Source organism: Monodon monoceros, unplaced genomic scaffold (assembly GCF_005190385.1).
Source record: "Monodon monoceros isolate NGI ecotype Baffin Bay Population unplaced genomic scaffold, NGI_Narwhal_1 Super_Scaffold_8, whole genome shotgun sequence".
Taxonomy (NCBI): Eukaryota; Metazoa; Chordata; class Mammalia; order Artiodactyla; family Monodontidae; genus Monodon; species Monodon monoceros.
The window spans coordinates 66,953,642-66,961,203 of NW_021703785.1; the positions used below are offsets into that span (position 1 = coordinate 66,953,642).

Below are 7,562 nucleotides of genomic sequence, written 5' to 3' on the forward strand. Positions count from 1 at the left end.
CTCCCAATTTTTTTTTTTTCCTAATACTTTTTTGGTCACACCACACAGCATGTGGGATCTTAGTTCCCCCACCAGGGATGGAACCCATGCCCCTTGCATTGGAAGCGCGGAGTCTTAACCACTGGACTGCCAGGGAAGTCCCTCTTCCAATTCTCTTGATTCTATTTCTTTCTCTTCTATTACCACTTGCTCTTTCTGTCATCCCATGGCACGTTGCAGTATCTTACTCTACTATGAAATATTCAAGTGATATATAAAGAACTGAACCATTCAATAAATGAAAATAACATGTATCACAGGACTTTCCCTAGAAACCATAGGTACGATACCCACCCAAAAATTCATTGCTTGACTATAGAATAACATCTAATTACAATCCTCACATTGTCAACTACATGCAGTACAACTTATATTTGTATATGATCTAAATTGTCCATGTTTGAGAATATACGATATAAAATGTCATTTTCATAAGGTAAATAAGCTCCCCCCCAAAAAACTTGTGCATTGCTAAACTGATGAATGATAGCCTAAATTCTTTGACTATCCACATGGAAAGGAGATATGTTATTACTTACATTTAGAATAGTGCTCTGATCTTAACAGCTAAGATTTCATTTTGCTTTGAGTTGTGGAACTAATTTGATGGATCAAAACCAGCCTATTTTTCTATTAAAATAGAATAGGAAGGACACATAGGAGTGTATCATGTAGTAATAAGGGTGAACACTATTTCATAAAACTTCTGTTTTCATATATATATGTATGATATATAAATATGTATGATATATACATATGTTATATAAACACATACACACATGTGAATGCTGGGTTGCAATGTAAAATATATTTTTCATTGTGCGTCTTGGTCAAAAAAGTTTAAAAAATCTTATACACTGCTGGCGAGAATGCAAAATGGTTCAGCTACTGTAGAAAAGTTTAGGAGTTCCTCAGAAAGTTCAACGTAGACTTACCAAATGACCCCACAATGCCATTCTTGGTATATACCCCAAAGAATTGAAAACAGGGACTCAACCAAAGAGAAGTACACCCATGTTCATAGAAGCACTATTCACAATTGCCAAAAGGGGAAAACAGCCCAAATGTACATCAATGGATGAATGAATAAACAAATTGTCGTATACCCATATAACGGAATATTATTCAGCCATAAAAAGGAACAAAGTACTGACACATGCTACGTGGATAAGCCTTGAGGACATTATGCTATGAGAACGAGGCCAGACACAAACAGTCACATATCGTATGATTCTATTTATTAAAAACACCCAGAATAGGTAAATCCATAAAGACAGAATGCAGACTGGCTGTTGCCAAGCGTACAGAGAGGGGGGAATTGGGGAGAATCTGCTTAATGGTTAAGGGGTTTTATTTTGGAGCCATAGATAGAGGCAGTGGTTGCACACCACTGTGAATGTACTAAATGCCACTGAATTGTCACTTCAAAATGGTTAGTTTTATATCAGGAAATTATTTAAAGAGGAGAAAAAAAAAGTTCGAATGCCCTTGCCCTAGAAGGCTTGTCCCCAGGTCTACTTTTCCATTTGCACGGGGACCACTTGCGGTGCTGCTACATCTCCACCTAGTGGTGAAGGAGATTCCTGTCTGGACTCGAGGGCTAAAGACTCCTGATTGCCAGGCAAGCCACCCCCACATCACAGGGAGTGCAGTGTCTGAAGCAAGTTAAGGTCCTTAACCAGGCCTCTCCTTCGTAAGTGTCCAGAGGATGCACAGTGATAACCTCCAGTCCCCTTGAACTTTAGGCACGGAAGAAGGACAGTTTCCAGTCCTGGCCCTGAAATATTTCTCAAGAAGTCACGAATGACTCTGGGATTTGCTTACCTGTCTATAAACTGGGATCCACACTCCCTGCAGCAGGATTACCACAAGGGTTCATACAGCATAAGGACCACACCTAGCAGGCAAGTGCTCACCAAGTGTTAGTGCCCTTCCTCATCCTTCATTATTTCTAAAGCTACTTGGTATGGACATATGAACCCCCGACAAGAGGACTCATACCTCCAAGGGGGCTCCCCTGCTTCACACTGTCATCCAGAAGAAAGACAGACTCTGGGTGTTTGAAGCAAAGAGACAGGGATCTGGAGAGCGCAAGCACAGGACACGGAGTGGAAACAACAAATACAAAGCCCAGAGATGAAAGCAACAGGGCCTGGTGAGCGCCAGGTGGCTAACAGGAATGAGAAGAGGGAAGGAAAGGAAAGATCTAGCAGACATTCTAGTTATTGCCACAAATGTTGCCTGAAAGTTCCTAATCATAAGAGAGAGGGGGTGGGCTTCCCTGGTGGCGCAGTGGTTGAGAGTCCGCCTGCCAATGCAGGGGACATGGGTTCGTGCCCCGGTCCGGTAAGATCCCACATGCCGTGGAGCAGCTGGGCCTGTGAGCCATGGCCGCTGAGCCTGCGTGTCTGGAGCCTGTGCTCCGCAACGGGAGAGGCCACAACGGTGAGAGGCCCGCGTACCGCAAAAAAAAAAAAAAGAGGGAGGGGGTGTTGGGGGAGAGAAAGGCCAAAAAATACAGAAGGCAAAGTATTTGGATATTTTTGCCAGTGGGCTTGCATGAAAGATTCCAACTTCATAATGTGTTCTATAAAAATGGGATGGAAGGCAGACTGAACTGTGAGATGTAGTTACAAAAAAACAACCAGAAAAGACAGACACAAAATCATGTGCTTTTCAGATTACAAGGCCGAAGGGTATAAGCAACTTAAAGGGTAAAAGCAAGAACACGGAGGGGGGAGGATCATGACATTAATCAGAAATAAAACAGGGAAGAAAAATTACCAGAGCAAAATGCACTGCTCCCATGGCAGAATATTCTGGATTCATAAAGAAATTACATAAAGTGGTGTCATCTGGCATTGGAAAACCACAGGAAACAAACTCAAAACACCTTCCTTATACACTTCTAAGAACGCTGACAGGATCAGTGGGACAGATGGTGAGGAGAAAAGAGCCCTGCCAGCAGGTACAGGGGACCAGGCTGCCCCGCCAGGGGTCGTGGGGTAAGCAGGGCTCCCTCCTCTGCAGCTGTCATGTCTTGCATTTTCCCCTCCTGCCATCCCATTCGCAGGGATGACTTTGCCTCACAGGTGGCATCGGATGTGAAGGCTCCCATTTTTCTGCCACCAAATACCCAAAACCACCTGAAGAGTCCCACGTCTCCTGTTAGGATGGAGGAAACGCCGCTTCTGACCCATCTCTGCCGCCTTGCTGGGACCTCACTCCTTCAGTCTCTTGTATCTTAACCATTCTCTTTCTATGAGATCGTTCCTGTTTTTATTAAAACTCTGAATAAACCTCTCATCTGAAAAGCAAGCAACAGACAATACGCAACGCTTCCTTTTATTCCACACTGCCTTCCAGTTTCTACCTTCTCTTCCCGACTTCCCCATCATAGCTTAGTGTCTTAGCGCGGCTGCTTTTACACCTGTCCCCCCATTTCCTCTTCAGTCTCCTGTGGCCACACTCCCGCTAAGGTAACCAGGAGCCTCCAGTGAGCCAGCGGACCTTGCTCAGTCTTTAACGGAAATGGCATCTCAGCAGCCTTTGCTGTCCTGACCTCTACTCTTCTACTCAAACTTTCCTGGTTTTGCAGCTCTTGCCCAGTTGGCCACACCTGTGTGTCTCCCCTTCTCCCCCACCCCCCCAGTCTCTGGCCACCTCAGGGTCTAAGCAGTGCTGGGCCACTGCCTACATGCTTTCTCTGTTCTCTTTGTTTGGCTAAATCCTGTTTTTCTTCCTATCTAAGCATCATTTCTTCAGAGAAGCCTTCCCTTGACATCCTGGTCTAAATCCAGACCTACTCTTAAAATTCCTCATCGCTACTTTTACTTTTTTAATAGCCCTTATCACAATTTGTAGTTACACTTTTACTGTGTAACTTTTTCCAGTATTCTTTCCTCCCTCTTTGGACTATCAACTCCACTAGGGCAGATTCCATGTTCATTGTGTTCACCTTTTCAGGCCGGCACCCTGGGACCCCAGCTGAGCCCAATAAACAGCACACAGGAGGCCCTTGGTAAGTAATCATTGAATGAGGAGCTACTGGGGTAAATGAATGAATGACCAAATATTCTAACCAATGGCAGGGGGTCAAAGCACATTAGTGACTTGATCCTAGCGGCTCCAGGCCTTGAATCTCCCCCATGGAGAAGCTGTCCATAATTTTTTCAGGCTCCCAGATATCTCTTTGAACAAACTCCCATTTCGGCCAAGAGGAGGAGTAAGCTGGAAGCCCAAAGAGGCGAAAAGCCAAGGAGAAAGTAAGCTGGAAGAAAGTAGTCTCAATTCTCTTGGTGTTTGATTTCTCATTCCCCTGCCACAATTTCCAACCGTGTCAGTTGTAGATGGGGCTCTTTCCTAGCAGTGTACTGTAAACCGAAAACTACACAAACCATGCATGTAGAAGAAGCAAACATGGGAGGGATGGGGAAGGGAAAACAAAAAGAAACTCTGACGACAGAGTCAAAGTCTGGTGAACCTGGAGCAGTGGGTCTTGTAAGGCATACAGTCAAATCCACTTATTATTATATGGAGGGAAAACCCAAGCCTAAGCTGGAAGGGACTCACCCCAGGTCTCCAGTGGTGGAAGAACTCCATGGACTGAAATCCAGGGCTCTTTTACAAACCACCAAGTGCCTGTTAAGCTAGGAGGCCAGGTGTTCCTTCTGACATGTTAAGGAGAGATCTCTCATTGGAGCTATTCCACACCCATCCTATTCAAAGCATCAAGACCAGAACATCTCTGATGAGATTTTTTTTTTTTTTTTTTTTTTTTTTTTTGCGGTACGCAGGCCTCTCACTGCTGTGGCCTCTCCCGTTGCGGAGCACAGGCTCCGGATGCGCAGGCTCAGCGGCCATGGCTCACGGGCCCAGCCGCTCTGCGGCACGAGGGATCCTCCCGGACCGGGGCATGAACCCGTGTCCCCTGCATCGGCAGGTGGACTCTCAACCACTGTACCACCAGGGAAGCCCTCTAATGAGATTTTGAAACTCTTTTTCTACTCAGGAATAGCAGGAGGTGCTAGAAAGTCCCAGACGGTTGTCTGACCTTGATTGACTTTTAATGTAAAAATTTCGACCCTTCTCCTCTGAAACAGTGCTGAGGAGCCTGTGATATGATGATGATACAGAACACCTTGACGCACGTGGCCAGTTAGGCTGGAAAGTCCATTTTATGGATTCAGCACCTGATGAAACAACGCACCACCTTCTCCTCCTTACAGCTGAGTTTCTTAAACACACACACCCTTTCTGAATACGCTTCCTAATCCCTTTCGCTCTCCAATTTACATTTCCTGAATTATTTCTACACTTCTGATCTTCCGCTGAGGTATCTGTCCACGTGTACCTTTTTACATTTTGTGGTCTGTCTCCAACTAGATACCATGCAAGTGCCTGAAATTCGACATCTTTAAATCTGAACTCACCACTTCCCTCCCCCAGTTCCCACTGTCTTCCTTTACCGCCTGAATGGCACCACCATTTACTAAGTCACTCAAGTTAGAAAGCCAAGAACTCCGTTCTTTCGCATCCCTCACATCCAAAGCTTCAGCAAGCCCTGTCAGTTCTCCCTCTTAAATATTTCTTGTATCTGTCTTCTCATCTTCATTCCCACCACCACTGTCTTAACTCAGGTCCTGATGATTCCTTGCTGGGCTGAATGCAACCGTCTTCGCATTGGTCTTGCAGTCCTGCCTACAGCTGCAGATTTTTCAATGGTTCTCTATCACTTTGGGGATAAAGCTCAACCTTTGGTTGTCATCCTAGACCCTTTCCTACTTCTCTAACTTCACGCAGCCCTGCGCTTCGGCCAAAGGGAACTGTCCGCAGCTCCCCCAAACATCACTTCACCATACTGCTATGCTCTCCACCGTATAGTCTCCTCTTTCTCTCTTTCTCAACTCTAACCCTCCCCCATGCTCCTCAATGGGCTGCAGCTGCACTTGTTACACAGCCTTGAGATTGTTATTTGTCTGCCTCCCACTAAACTGAGAGCTCCTTCAAAGAAGTGGAAGACCGTGCACCTCATCTCTGAATTACCAGCCTCTAGCACGGTGCCTGGAACATCACAGATTCTATAAAATGCTTGCTGAAGTTTATTTTTGCAGGTGAGCCCACAAGCAACGGCTATGGTTACATCCCTCTCCATACATTAAATATACAAAATGTACTCTTCGGTTGTGCATCTGTCAAGTGGTTTTCTGTAAAAATCCACAGACACAATAAAACGGAGAACAACTAATTGTTTCACACAAACCAAAGACTAAAAATCACGTGCCTGTTTTTACTAAAATATCCAAGCAGAGTGATGTAATTCTAGAGATTAATTCTGATATATTCTGCCATTACCACAAAATTTCTTTAAATGCCATTTGTTCAGCCCTTAGAAACAACCAGGCTGATACAGGATGTGATCCATGAAATCTTATAATGCTCTGAAAACACTTGTCAAGGACAAGACTTAACTTTACCGGGACACACTTACCCAGCCGGTCATTCACAGAGAAGCAGCTCCAACCAAGAAGGACCACCACGGCTCACTGTGACGGTTTTTTTCCTGAGAAGATACCAATTAATTAGTGTACCTTCACATCACGTGAAGGTCCACCACATCACTGAATTTCACCAATGGAGAGACTGAAGCATTAAAATATTTAATAAAATATTAAATATTTAAATATTGGTTATGGCCAAAGCATGAGTCCAAACACTGTTCTTAAATTTGCAAACTTTGCTCTCAGAGCCAACTGAAGCTACATTGGTGCATTTCAGAGTCTAATTCTGAAGCAGATAAAGTTTTATTCATTTGCTCTTCCGGTACCTCAAGTGTTCTGGCGTCCTCTGAGGTCGCAGCCATGGCCCCGTCGGGCTGTCGGAACCACTCCCGCTAGACGAGCCGAGCTAGGCTCACCAGCACAGTATCACCTGCATGCACTCTGCTCCCAACACAGGTCACCCCTCAGAATCTGACACATGGAAACACTTGGAAGCATGAGAACTGTTATCTTTGTAACCGAAAAAAAAATTCCCAGCATTTCTCAGGAGGCGTAGTACCCAGGAGCGGGCCCGCAGGAGGTCAGGGAAGGCCGACTGTGCGCGAAAAGAAGACTGGCCTCAGGAAGGAACCTCCCCCCCTCAGGTGTTGCTTATAAAATTGTCTGCACCAATGGGATTGCGCCTGTGGCAGTTTAACACAGGTGTGCGGAATCCTGCCAAGAATCAGAGCTCTTATTTACACTTCTAACTACTCTGGCTCTTACCCAACTCCTGTGCTTTATTTGGAGGATGAAAAGGATAGCACTGGCCAGAGTGATTGCTAAGAGCAGACTGCATCACAGGCCGCAAAGGGCTTTTTTTTAATCAGGTATATGAGTCCCACTCTCACATTTAAACATAAAAATGTATGTCTCAACTGCTCTCCTAATTTCATTAAACTTCTATATATGTAGATATACAGACATACATGTCTGTACACACACACACACACACACACACACACACACACACACACACACACA

The 7,562-nt window shown here is 45.0% G+C and overlaps 1 protein-coding gene across 5 annotated transcripts in view; it reads right to left on the reverse strand.

Annotated features, from left to right (window-relative positions):
• The window catches only part of FRY (FRY microtubule binding protein), a 426,693-nt gene that overhangs the window by 262,282 nt on the left and 156,849 nt on the right, over positions 1-7,562 (reverse strand). The window contains exon 3 of one of the 5 annotated variants that reach the window (XM_029209848.1): positions 6,530-6,601. The exons of 3 other annotated variants lie outside the window; for them this stretch is intronic. The gene's annotated coding sequence lies outside the window, so the exon portion shown is untranslated. Of the gene's footprint in view, positions 1-6,529; positions 6,684-7,562 lie in introns of those variants that run through there. One more of the 5 variants, XM_029209849.1, reaches the window with a different exon arrangement.